General features: G+C 44.3%; 1 protein-coding gene across 1 annotated transcript in view; it reads right to left on the reverse strand.

Annotated features, from left to right (window-relative positions):
• The window catches only part of TACR1 (tachykinin receptor 1), a gene marked incomplete at both ends in the record, with an annotated part of 148,485 nt that overhangs the window by 83,334 nt on the left and 51,681 nt on the right, over nt 1-13,470 (reverse strand). The gene's annotated exons all lie outside the window — the stretch shown is intronic.

Raw genomic sequence — 13,470 nt, forward strand, 5'->3', positions numbered from 1 at the left:
ACTTTAGTTTCTCTGTGGACTTTGGCTTAAGAAAATCCCAATATTTGCAAGTCTCTGACATCCTAAGGTTTTAAAACAATAAGTCCCCAGCCCTTGCAAAATTTACTAGAAAAGCCAAGTTTACTAAGAGGAAGAACAGCCTGTTTTATTACATTCCTCCAAATTATTTATAATAGCACTTCTAAGATAGAATTTTTATAAACAGAATGTGAGCCATATATATAGGGTAGTCCCATAGAGTACCCTTTTCAATAACCTTCCTCTTTTTGTGTTTCCTCATAGGTCCACATACACAGAGAGAATCTGACCCTAGAGTCCTTCAGCATGTGAGAGGTTGAGGGTGAATACCCTTGGTGTTCCCCCACTCCCTACCTATCAGTTTTTCTTCGTGACAGGAACCTGGGGATTCCATGATGCTACCCAGGGCTTGTTTTCACCAAGACAACTCAAGAGCTCCAATCAGTAAGATGGTTTGTATTCTGACATGCTAGATCAGCACGGTATACCAGACAAGATGAACATGTTTGCCATTACTGCATCTCTTAGTGGAAAGGGAGAGATTAAAGAGTAGAGACAAACCACCCCAGTCCTGGTTCCCACAGTTACATCTTGATTTCTCATTGTGGGCATCAGAAGATGTATGTAAAGCACCCTTGAGTTGAGAGGCACAGCAGAGAGACAGAGGACTGGGAATGACTACAGTATATGCTAACAGAAGCTATATATTTCAATAACTTCCGCTGTCTGATGCTGCGCATCGTGAGACAACTCCATTTTGGTAAAATTGATGATTGGAAAACATTATAATTCTTTCTTCATGTTCACAACTGGGGATACTCAACTGGTGTACTCCTGGTAAGGTCGGGCCAAAGGCTTGAAGGCCTGGAGACCATGAAGAGCCAGTAGTAGCTTCACCTGTTCCTGGCATCAGACCCCTGTCATGTAACTGCAGTCCCCATAGATTTGTGGCCATCAGTCACGTAAGGGCAACACCCCAAGCCCTTCCACATGTAGATGAGACGTTCCTAACACCTCAGACCAAGACAACAGGAAAAGAGATGTGAACACAGTCAAGTAGGCTTAAGACAGAGATCTCCATGCTAAGGTGGTACCTGGAGGCCTGGAGGGTGTTGTCAATAAACTTTCCTTCCCAGAAATTCCTCCCTGTAGAAGATATTTAAACTCAGGACCATCCTGAGAAGTGCCGTATGGTTTTATGTATCCATATTCCACCATGACAATAAACGATTTGGAACCACAGACTGTCTCTTTTCACCAAGATCTGCGATGGGGAGCCGTCACTTACAGAGCCACAGCCTAATCTCCCATAGAAGGACTCTTTGTGCTCTCAGCAACAAATGTCACCAATCCTGCTACCATCAGGCCAAGAACTATCCCTGCTGGGACTAGCTGGAGCTCCCCTTTCCCCCAGCCCTGGGCTAGATGCTCTCCCTAGCCCCTGACTCTGTTCTCTGCTCTTCTGTGAACTCCCAGCAGCACCTGGATGTCCAAGAGCCTGAGAACCCCAGAACCTCAGCCTTGTCATAAGCCCAGGGACCCCTGAACCAGCTCTGGCTGTCCCACATCTTAGACTGTGTTTTCCCACCCCTGGAGCTGTGTCTTGGTGCTTCCATATGACCCAGCACCCACCCCGGTGGCAGTGTGGGATGAGTGCAGTCAAGTTCCCTGTGTCCTGTCTCTCCAAAAATACCCTCTATGGGGTTGTAGTTATGTAAAGTGTTGGAGGATCTACTTCTTATGGACTTGATCCTTCTAGTGATCACTGCCACTAGAAGGCAGTCTGGACACGCCCTCCACTGATTCATTCAACTGACCGATTCATTCAGTCAACCTGCACTGTGACAGACAGACGTGGAAGAAGAGACTCCCCCGTCCCCTCTGGAAGTTCTTAGGACTGTATTAGCATGATTGCTCTGTCTCAGCTAAACATACAGATAAATGTCTAGGTACACCTTGGGCAGGATCTGGGGAGAAGAATGGCAGTATGAGCCTACGACCAGGAGATATGGGTAGCCTTAGTGGTCGGAGAATGATTCAGAGGGAACCATATCTGAGCTGAGGCTCCCGGAATAAGTTGGGTCTCGTAGGTAAGAAGTGGCTTGGGGGTGAATGCATTCCAGAAACTGGGAGGGCCTGGGATACAGGTAGCAAGAAATCATGGGAAATAAAGACCAATGGCAGTTGGAGGTTTCTTTTGTGCTGGAAACTGGCTTAAGTATTCCATGTATGGGAATCCATTTTAATCCTTCCACACCGAGGTGTTGGTGGTAACGTGTCTCACACTGCACAGATGAGAGAGCTAGGCCCTCAGAAAATTAAATAATGCACACAGGCTGCTTGGCGGCTAAGTGGGGTCTGCGGGCAGCCTGGCCCCAGGTAGGGAGCAGCGTCGCAGTGTTGCAGTGTCACAGCGTCAGGCCTGATAAAGGGATGGTGCACTGGACAGTTTAAAGCTTAAAACTTCAAAGTGTGGGCCACAGGCTCCCTGATAAAGGCTTGAGGTCTCCTCAGACTCTCTGCCTCCAATCTTCACACCCTTGAGGGTGTGTGTCATCATGAAGCAACTGGTATGGAAAACGGTGCTCAACTGTAAATCACACATGTGTCCCAGGCCCTTAGCATCCGGAAAGGAAAACTGCTAAAGGTCTATGAAAATCCTCCATCTTCTTCACCCAGGCTCTTTGCTCTGGTGCAAAGTCTAAGTAGAGACCAGGCAAAGATCTACCTAGCTGGCCGAGACTGGCTGTTCCTCACACACAGTCACTGCAAGCTCTGAAGGCTTTGTTTCCTCTTTGTGTGTCCGGGGAGGCTGGATCTCCACCTCTAGACTGGGTGCAGAGTCACCTAAATGACTTTGTCAATCAAGGCAGATGCTCTTACCTCTCTCTCGAGCTATCAAATCAGAATCTCCGGGGTGATTTCTAGAAGTCTTAACGTGTGACAGTTTTCCAGGCTAAAGCAGGCTAGCATCTCTTATTGTTACAAGGGTGATGATTTGGAGGTGTTTTTTTTCTGGGTACCAACTCTGGGTGGAACAGGAAGAAGCAGGCAGGGTGCTGGGCTCTTCATGCATTTCCTATCTGATGCTCAGTCTGCCATTTTAGGGCTCTCCTATCATCCCCAGTTAAGCCAGAGAGAATTAATTGGGTGTCAATTTCTGGCGTCAGTCCTGGAGCCAGGATTTGAATCTTTTTCTGTTAGCACAGTCACCCTATTGTAATTCCAGAATTGCCCGATGTTTTCTTAATGGCCAAACACTAATGTTTTTGTGTTTATTTTTAATTTTGTGAGCCATGTGTCTTATTTTTAATTTTAAATAGGAGCATTCTCCTTTGTCTCTTTAGTTAGCTTATATAAAGATGCACACTGTGAGGATGGAGATATGGTTCAGCAGTTAAAAGAATTTGTTGCTCTTGCTCAGGACCCGGGTTTGGTTCCCAGCACCCACAATCACAGCTCATAACCATTGTGATTCCAGTTTCAGGGGACCCAGTCCCCTTCCCTGGCCTCTGTGGGCTATAGGCATGTACATGCTATACATACGGACATGCAGAAAACCCATACACATAAAATTAGATACATTTAAACATTTGTATTACATGTAATGGGATTGCAGGTATGCCCCGTTGTGGTTTTATGTAGGAGCCAAGGATTTGAACTCAGGTACAAGTGTCCTTACCCACTGTTGCAACTCCACAGGCCCCAGATAAAGTTCTCACCATCTCAGTGTGTCAGTGCCAAGGGTTTGGATTGCAATGGTTAGAATGTTTGATTTTTACCATTATTGTCTGAGTTGCTGACTTGGATCTCAGACAATTTTTGGAATTGTCCTTAATGAATGCCTGTCATTCCCCTCCACATACATATGTATGTGAAGCAGCGTTCTCAGCACTGGAAACTATAAAAAATAATATTGGGACCTAGAGAGATGGTTCAGCAGTTAAACGCTCTTATTGCTCTTTTAGAGGCTGGCATTTGGTCCCCAGAACTCACACTGATGGTTTACAACCTCTGTAGCTCCCGGTCCAGGGGTCTCCCACAGGTACCCTCACAAACACATAAATAAAAAACAAACAAATCATTAAAAATGTCCATCTGCTCTGAAAAATATTGAAAATGCCTTCTGTCCTGTATTATCAAATATTCAGCCAAGATTTAATTATTTATGTAAAAATAAACAAGCCTACACATCTCATTAGCATACAAATGGGCTTTCAAGTCTAATAAATGTTTAAATCACATGTTTACTAAATAACTGTTTTTTTTTTTTTAAAAAAAACCTTATGATTTATTATCAGTAACTAGATGGTTTATATACCAATTTTTATCTATGTACCTGGAGTCATTTAAAAATTTCTCAGGCAAAAAGAATTCACCAGCTGAGAATGTTTGAGCAGCTCCGTTGTAAGGGAAATAGATATAACCTCATTCAAGCATTCAGTACGAGATGGCTGACTAATCAGCTCGTCTGAAGACCACATCACATAAATAAATAGCTTTTATTTTTAATGAGTCTATCACCCAAGTATTGTACCTGTACTTCACAAGGACAGAACATGGGGTATAGAGCAATGAGGCAATGGGGGCCCTTTCCCTAGGGTCACTCCGCTAGGAAGAGACATCTGAAGAAACAGAAAGGATGGGCTGGAGTCAAGCAGCAGGTGGGCCTCACACTGGGAGCCATAATGTTTCTACCCAAACAAGAGGAGCAAAGGAGAAGGTGGGGGTGGGGCTCAGGCTAAATCTGCATCCTGCATCCCTGGAAGCCTCCTCTGAGCTGGGATTAAGCTGTTTTCTCTCCTCCCCCATAGGGTCATACTAGCACGTTCTGAATGTCCTCAGACCACCCTCCATGGAGAGTCAGAACTGTTGTACAGAAGACAGAGCTTTCTTTCCCTCACATATAAACAAGCAAATCATCGCCATTCAATATTCAGGCAACAGAAGTAATCTCCTTCCTGTCGGGTGGAAGATAAGGGATTTGCGAAGCGCCACGAGGGGAAAGACAGAAACCTGCATTGAGAGTTTATGTGAGACACAGTCAAGACGCTGGCTTCTCACTCAGGAAGGAGGAACTACAGTGGGATAGAGAGGGAAAGGCCAGAAAGATGGGACAACATTTAATGCCACAGCCTGGTCAACGCCATCAGCCAATGAGGGGTGTTCTTTCCAGATGCACAGTTAGATATTACTGGGGGGAAAGAAAACCTGCAATTCTCAAATCTGTTTCTGGTTCTAAATTAGCATGTTCTGTTAGGATGGAAATTGTAGGGAGCCATGCCTGAGAACCATGCTTAAGAAAATGACTGCACAGCAGCCACCTTAGAACTGGTCAATGCTGTACCTACACCCCCACCCGTGAGAGCCTGACCTTTCCGAGATTCACCACTATGAGGTTCTGCCGAGATTAGCTGCTAGGTGACAAGATAAGATATCCGGAATCACATACCTGACTGTTAACCTGTAACTTGCAGGACCACCCTCATCCTGTCACGTAGGTGCTGTAAAAATTCCACCGCACCCTGCTTCCCCCTTTCTGCCCAGCCCATATAAGCTGTAAGCACCAAGCCCTCAATGAAGCCTTGACATCATCTAGACTGACTCTTGTCGTTCTTTGCGTGCTTGGCTTCCTTTCTCTCTCGCCCCCATGACTTTCAGGACGAAGGCCTCTTCGGGACCCTGAATAACCGGACCTGCTGGACGGGTCAGGAAATTGAAGTCCTACCATAGGAGGGTTCGTTTCTGAGCAATGTAGCATCATTTCTGACTTGCGTGTGTGCACACACATATGTGTTGTGTATGCATGTGTGTGTGTGTGTGTGTGTGTGTGTGTGTGTGTAGGATGTGAATGTACAATATATGTGTGCATAAGGTGGTCGTGTGTATAGTATCTGTGTATGATGTATTTGTGTATATGTGGGTATGGTGTATGAAATTTGTGTGCGTATATGCATTATAATATGCATTATAATATATGTTATGATATATGTATATGTCTATGTATGATGTGTATATGTATGTATGTGTTGTATATATGTATATGATGTGTATATGATGAATGTGTCTGTGTGTGTGTTTCTTGCATGTAAGTTCAGATGTATGTGTGGAGGTCAGAAATTGAACTCTGACCCTTGCCTTCTACCTTGTGTGTTGACGGCGTTCCTGTTTGGTAAGCTTTGAGGAGACTTCTGTGTGTGCCTCCCATGTCAGTGTAGGAACACTGGGATTGTACACACACACACTACTGTACTTGGCTTTCTGTGGATTTTGAGGATATTCAAGTCCTCGAATTTGCTCAGGAAGTACTTTCCCATCAGCCCTGCATCTGTCGTTCTTGGTCACAGCACACATTCACTTTTATCCAGTGTCCTTTGGAAGCTGCAACTGTGAATTCCCCAAAGTAGCCTACTGTCCTTGGCATCGCGTGTAGATACTGTTTGGAGGGGCATGGGACTGGGTGAGTGTGGAGCGCCTGTCTCCCTTCTCTGTTCAAGTCAATCTGCAAAACTCCTGGAAGAAGCCATGTCTGTACAGGCTGATTGAGAGATGTACCCTTGGTGTGGAGTGGGTGGAATGTTGGGCCCAGCTCCCTGTTACAATGTATCTTGAGCTATTTTTATCCTCCTAAATTGCTGGCTCTTCCTTGACACCGCTATGTGTCAGACCTGACATTGTATCACTAACAGATAAAGCCAGACCCAACATTCTAACAGATAAAAAAGAGTTTAGAATGTATCAACTTAATAAAAACCCAGTTTTCCACCAACCAGGGGGCTAAGAGTGTTACATATGTATGTATCTTGGGAAGAACTGACAGGCTTTGAAAATACTCTGCCCCACATTCTCCCAGACAAATAAAGTCTTGCCACTTGGTTTTTAGGATTGATTCAGGCGCAGGAGAGATGGCTCTGTCGGTAAAGTGCTTGCCCTGCAAGTGTGATTTCCTGGGGTTAATCCCTTGAATCCATGGGAAGAGCCAGTTGTGTGCTTGTAATCCTAATTCCAAACTGGTTGGAGACTCTGGGCTCCCTGGACTCCCTGGCCAGCCACTTTAAGCAAATTGGTGAGCTACTGGTCAAATGAAAGACCCTGTCTAAAACAACAGCAACAACAAAACCAACCAACCAACCAACCAACCAACCAACCAACCAACCAATCAACCAATCAACCAATCAACCAACCAACTGCTCAAGATATCTGAGTTTAACCTTTGGCCTCCATATATATGTTTGTTAACACACACACACACACACACACACACACACACACACACCAACTCTGTGTAGCCCTCCAAGAAGCTCCCTTTAAGCTTTTTTTTTTTTTTTTTAATTTCTACTTACTTTGCTCATTTCAACTGAGATTAAAATGTAGACTTAGCCACTCTGAGACTGAAAGCCCCTGAGGACAGGGTCAGGTTACACATCCATCCTGCATTCTTCTCGGTGTCCAGAACAACACTAAGTTCAGAGAATGGAAGACAAAACACTTTCCTCTCCAACTGAGTCCCTTCCAGATAAAGTGCTTTGTGACACTAACTAATCCAGATTAATTTGGTGGAAACCCTTCAAAGCACAAGTCAGGACAAGTGAGGGCTCTCTTTTGTAATCCTAATACTGAGGAGGTTGGATGGGGGGGGGGGAATGGATGCTCAGGCTTCCTGGGCAGCCAGACTATGCAAGTTGCTGAGCTCCAGGTCTTTTCTTCTCTGGCTTCCATTGTGCACACTTCCTCAATGCATGGACTGTGTCTCCTCCCTCCTTAGCACAGATGCATAAGTCATTTTTATATTCATGTCTACAAGCATTAGTGGGTCTGCTAAGTACTGGGAATTTAGAGCTCTTAGGAGAGTCTCATTGCCTGGTTTCTCTTCCTTCCTTCTCTCATCTCTCTCTCTCTCTCTCTCTCTCTCTCTCTCTCTCTCTCTCTCTCTCTCTCTCTGAGATTGTCTCAAGCACAAACTCATCTGTACTAGTTAGTTTTACCTATTATCTTGAAGTAGCCTAGAGTCACCTGGGAAGGGAATCGCAATTGAAGGATTGCCTAGATCAGATCAACCTGTGGGCATGTCTATAGGAATGTGTTCTGGTTAGAGATGCAGGAAGGCCCAGTCCACTGTGGGCACCATCATTCCCTAGGTAGCTATATTAGAAATCTAGCTAGGCATGAGCTTGGGCATTGCTCCTTGAGTTTCTGCCTCAACTTCCCTCAATGATAGGCCATCATGAAATGATTGTATGCCAAATAAACCCTCTAAGTTGATTTTGGCTAAAATATTTTATCACAGCAAGAAAATGAACCTAGAACATTCTATTCTCTTTAGCATTGGAAACCTTCAGCTCTGTTCTTTACAAACACACAACTATATATTCAGTAGAGCAAAGCCATCTCATCACATGATACCATCCTTAGAAAAAGGTACCTTTTCTATTGCAGTTCAGTACCCAGAACCCCTTCTAAGGAAGGTTCTCTGTGGGATGTAGGGTTTTCTTTAAGATCAGAAACCTCAAAGTTACCACATGGGAAGAGCCGTGGAAACTCCAGAAGCCTCGATGAAGTTCTGGGATGGCATGACCTCATCGAAGCACAGAGAGGCCGGGGCGGCATCAAAAGAATGATTTTCTGGAATCACTGACTTTCTCCCATCACACACCGAAGAGACACACAAAGTGCAGAGAATTTGTTTGGTTGATGTAGCTAAGAAAGAACCAGGGAGCCAGGGCGACAATGCCAGGCTGTGCTCTGTCTGTACACCATTCAACTTGCAAATACATCTTGGTTTTTAATAAAGCCGTCACTGGGCACCAGGAATACACAGATGGGTGAGCCATGACCCTTTCCCCAAAAAGCCCTTACATCTACCGGAAAAGTCTGAGGCCATACGCACTACAGCAGCCCTCTGTAGACACCTGGGTGTTTGAGAAAGTATTTTGTGTGATCTACCTCAGAGATCATTTTTTTCTAAAATGGAATTTATTATTAGTTCTTTGAGAATTTTTTGTGATGTGTTTACATTATATTCACCCTCCCCTAATTCCTTCTAGATCCATCCACCCCTTTCCCCCCACTTACCAGGGCAAAACTGACTCTTCCTCTCCCAGCAGCTAATGCTTACTAATAAATAGCTCCCTCAGCTAAGGGCAGAATTCCATGCCCAGCTCTTCTTTCTGTCCGGAGCTCTGGTCTGGACTGAGCTTGCACAGGCTAAGAGCCTGTCATCATAACCACTGTGTTCACGCATCTGCTCCGCCAAGTCCAGCAGATGTTCCTCTTTCTTGTCGTCAGTCACTGCCTCCGACTCTCACACTCTGTGTTCCCTCTTTCCACAGTGATCCCCGAGTCACCGGAGGTTGGGCTGCGATGCAGACGCCTCGCCTAATTTTATCTCCTCTGCACCTCGATCTGGTCTCTGTGCTCATCACCACCTAGTGCAGTTGGAAGGTTCTCTGATGAGGGTTGAGAGATGCACTGACCTATACAACAGGTCATTGACAGCCATTTTAATGCTAGATACATTGTGCAGAGTCATAGTGATAGATTCTCCCTTAGGGCCCATGGCTTGGAACTGTACATGGTCCTCTGCTCTAGCTTTCTGAAGGCTACGAATCCCAAGTCTGCCCATTCTACTAAGGATGGTCTCAAGTTGCAACCTGATTATTACTTCCAGGCCCCAGCTTGAGACCCAACAGAAGGTACAAAGGAAATAGTTTTCAGGAATTGTTTCCCTGGCTCCATGTAAACAAATGGTGATACCAGCTTCGGGAGACCACAACAGCCTTGAACTGACTGACAGGAGTGGAGTCTGAGAAGAGATGGAGTGCTGTCTCCATGCTCTGGCTGCTGCTCCCAGGTTCTGTCTGCTTCCCCACTGAATCCATTTAAGGTTCTGGCTCTGGTCTCCTAAACACTCAGCTCTCCTGTTCTTTGTGCCAATCCTCATGCCAAGCTTGAAGCTGCCAAGTATTTAAGTCTGAGGGGAAAGTTGTTATTACACAATAGTTCTCTGATCCCTTAGGCTCTTTGCTCAGGAGAACGAGGAGAGGGGAGAGACATAGGGTTCTCAGCACTGGGCAAACAAATCTGCTGATGGCTGCCAAAGTTGAAACAATGGTCTCTGCCTACCTTACTGCACTCCTCAGTTATCTCAGAGTGGAATAACAAAACTAAACTACAAAGGACAGAAACACTAAGAAGACCATTCAGTTGCTGATTTGTTTTTTGGATGACATTATTCAGTGCCAGCGACCTCGTAAGGTGCCAGGGACCTAATGCAGGCAAGGCTTGGGGCTTCTCTTACAGGAATCCATGAATGTGCTACCCAGAGGGGAAGGGCACACTAGCAGGTCACTGATGAGAGGATGGGCCATCAGTAGGAAGGGAAAGTTATCCAGGGACGGGGTAACCAGAATGGAGAATATGTTAAACAGAGAAGTGTTGTTAGCTCAAACCTGGCTGCTCCCCAGAATCATTCCAGTTGTTTTGTAAATATCTGGATTCCCAGATCCCAACTCCAACATAACAGCCTGGAATCTTCTCTCCCATGTGTCCATTGCCTCTGCATTTAATGAGCACCTGTCCAGATTTCCACAGCCATAGCAGTCCCTGCCCCTCATAGAAGAACCAGAAGTAAACATCATCACTTCCAGAGAGGTTGGGAGCATCTTCAAGCTTCACAGAGGAGGAAGGGTCGGAAGCGAGTCCCCAGAATTGTAGACAGGCAAGTTAAATGCATGGGCTGATGAAATGGGAGATGGGGCCTTAAAGTAGAAGACACACTCCAAAGGCCAGAGAATATTCTTAAAAATTAACTGTAAATCTGTCGTATACATTTGTAAATTTAAATATCAAAAGTTTTATTTGTAAGTAGCAGCAGTAGAGAAAAGATTCACTAGTCCAGAAAACTGTACCAATGATTCGAAAGTCCAGTTTGAGATACTTCACCAAAAACCCATGAGCAAAAGACAAAGATGAATGTATTATGTCAAAATGTGACAGAGGGTGGGTGATACGCCTTAGCAGGTCAAGGCTCTTGCTACCAAGCCTGATGACCTGAGTTCAAACCCCAGAGCTCACATGTTACAAGGCAACCTGTAAGATGGTTTCTAACATCTACGAGAGTGCTGTGAAATACACCCCACCATATAAAAATAAATAAATAAACAAATAAGTGTAATTTTAAAGGATATCAAAGCTATTAGGGGCAGGTTTACAAGAAAAATTTAACAGGAAGTCATAAAGGAAACATAATTTGGAATATAGTTTCCTGAATTAAATGAGATTTTGTTTTTAAACTAAATAAACCTTGTGGGAAAAAAATTACAAAGTAGTTTAGTGTTAAGGATTCAATTAATATTATTTTATATGACCAGATCAAAGGAGAAGTGATTTGTAACCATTTCTTTGGAATGCTTAAAAGTCATTTCACGGAAATTTAACGTCATCCACTGTGCAAGACAGAAATAGGATGATATATCATTAATAAAGTAAAGTGGATGCATTTACCACAATGATGGAAGTACTTAAAAATAATACTGAAAAATAGAAATGCTCTACTCTCATTAAAGTCAAGAGCCAGAGAACGGAGCACCATTTCCCATCAGGATGTTTGTCCGGGAGTGCGAGCCTGTGGAAGCAAAGGGAGTGGAGGACAGAAACCGGGAGGAAACTGTCATTATTGTGGATGTAGGCTTATTTACAAACCAGAGGCAATCAACTGGAAAACTAATTAAAACAAAGTCAGACACATTGGATTTCAGGAAACAGCTGGTTTCAAACCAAACATGTTGAGAAGCAATAGGTTTGAGCCTGGTTATTTATAAAATGTGAGTGGATCCTAGCATAGTGGCTGTGGGATGGTTTGATACCTAGGCACAGAGACGCCACCGGAACAGGTCAGAAATAGGTGACGAAAATTTCCAGATAGTGATTTATCAAAAGCTAATGAAGATATGAGTGCATGAAGAAACACACACATCACAAGTGCAGCCTTAACACTGACATGTTAGGATGGTACAGTGAATTCAGACTCAGGTATGTGAGACTGGCAGTTCTGGAACATGAAAGAGAAAGTGTGTGTGTGTGTGTGTGTGTGTGTGTGTGTGTGGTGTGAGACTCTTCTTATTCTTGGATATGCATATATATAGTTTATATCTATATATTTAACTATCATCTTCCACATCATATCTATCATCTGTGCACATACCCATCAATTATCTAATTTTAATCATTCGTCTCGGGTTCATCTATCAATTGTTTATTGTGTCATTATCTTTGTATTCAGCTATAATGGGTCAGTCAATCATCTATGTATCCGTCAATCAATCATGTCTCTATGCATTTACCAACCATTTATCTTTACGTCATCTGTCTGTATCAGCTCCGCAGCAGCCAATCACCTTCCGTCTATCTGTATGGTCTACTAACCTACCGTATACCATCTTTCTATCAGCTATCAGTCTATATCAAATTCAGTAGCTAGATCTAAATTGCCTGCGAAAATATGTTGTTGATGCTCCGGAGTTAAAAGATTAAAGCCGCAATGGGGTGAGGTTGATGCAATAGGTGTATAGAATGCAAAGAGAAAGGGCTCAAAGGCCCATCGTAATGAATACCATCATCCACAAGGGATGTAGGAAGGAGGGAGTAGCTAACGGGATAAAGACAGAAGGAAAATTCTGAGTCTCCGAAATCAAGCAGCGCAATTTCAGGAAGTGGTTGGTAACCTTAGTCCACATAATAAGGCAAGATTAAGATGGAAGAGGGTTGATTATATCTGGCTTCTGTAGAAGAAATAATCAGCGTGGCAGGAGTGAAGGATGGCTGAGTACATTTATTCCATCCTGTCTCAGGCTCAGGGAAAATTGATGAAGAGGGAGTAGAAAGAATGCTAGAGCCAGAAGGTAGGATGAAGGGATGCAAAATGCTATCTCTGGAACATGATGTGCCATTGTAAACAGCTGCTGTAGTTGCCCGCCCTGGTCTAGCACAGGAATGTGGCAACCAACAGTCAATCATGGATCTGGGAGGGGCTGATGAGACCCTACTTCTTCCTGCTGAGCCATTAGCCACTGATAGATTCCTACTTAGGAAAAAGAGGTTGCCTTCAGTTGTGCACCTATGAGCCCACCAGGCTCCAGTGAATAGCTACAAAGCCAGTCCCGTGGCCTAAACAGGATGAAAGGCATGAATGTGGGAAAAGTACTTGTAGGAAAAGATGGCCTCGGGGTAGAAGGTGATAGAAAAGGGCAGAAGTAAAAGAACTGAACGTATTATGTAAAGTGTCAAAGAACAGATTTAATCAATCAAAAAGCTTGACAACAATCAGAAAGACAGGGCTGGCAGGGAGAAGGAGGGAGAGAGGGAGGCGGGGGGGGAAGAGAGAAAGAGAGAGAGAGAGAGAGAGAGAGAGAGAGAGAGAGAGAGAGAGAGAGAGAGAGAAAGAGAGAGAGGGGA

The sequence above is a fragment of the Micromys minutus genome (assembly GCF_963924665.1).
Source record: "Micromys minutus genome assembly, chromosome: 18".
In the NCBI taxonomy this organism is placed as follows: domain Eukaryota; kingdom Metazoa; phylum Chordata; class Mammalia; order Rodentia; family Muridae; genus Micromys; species Micromys minutus.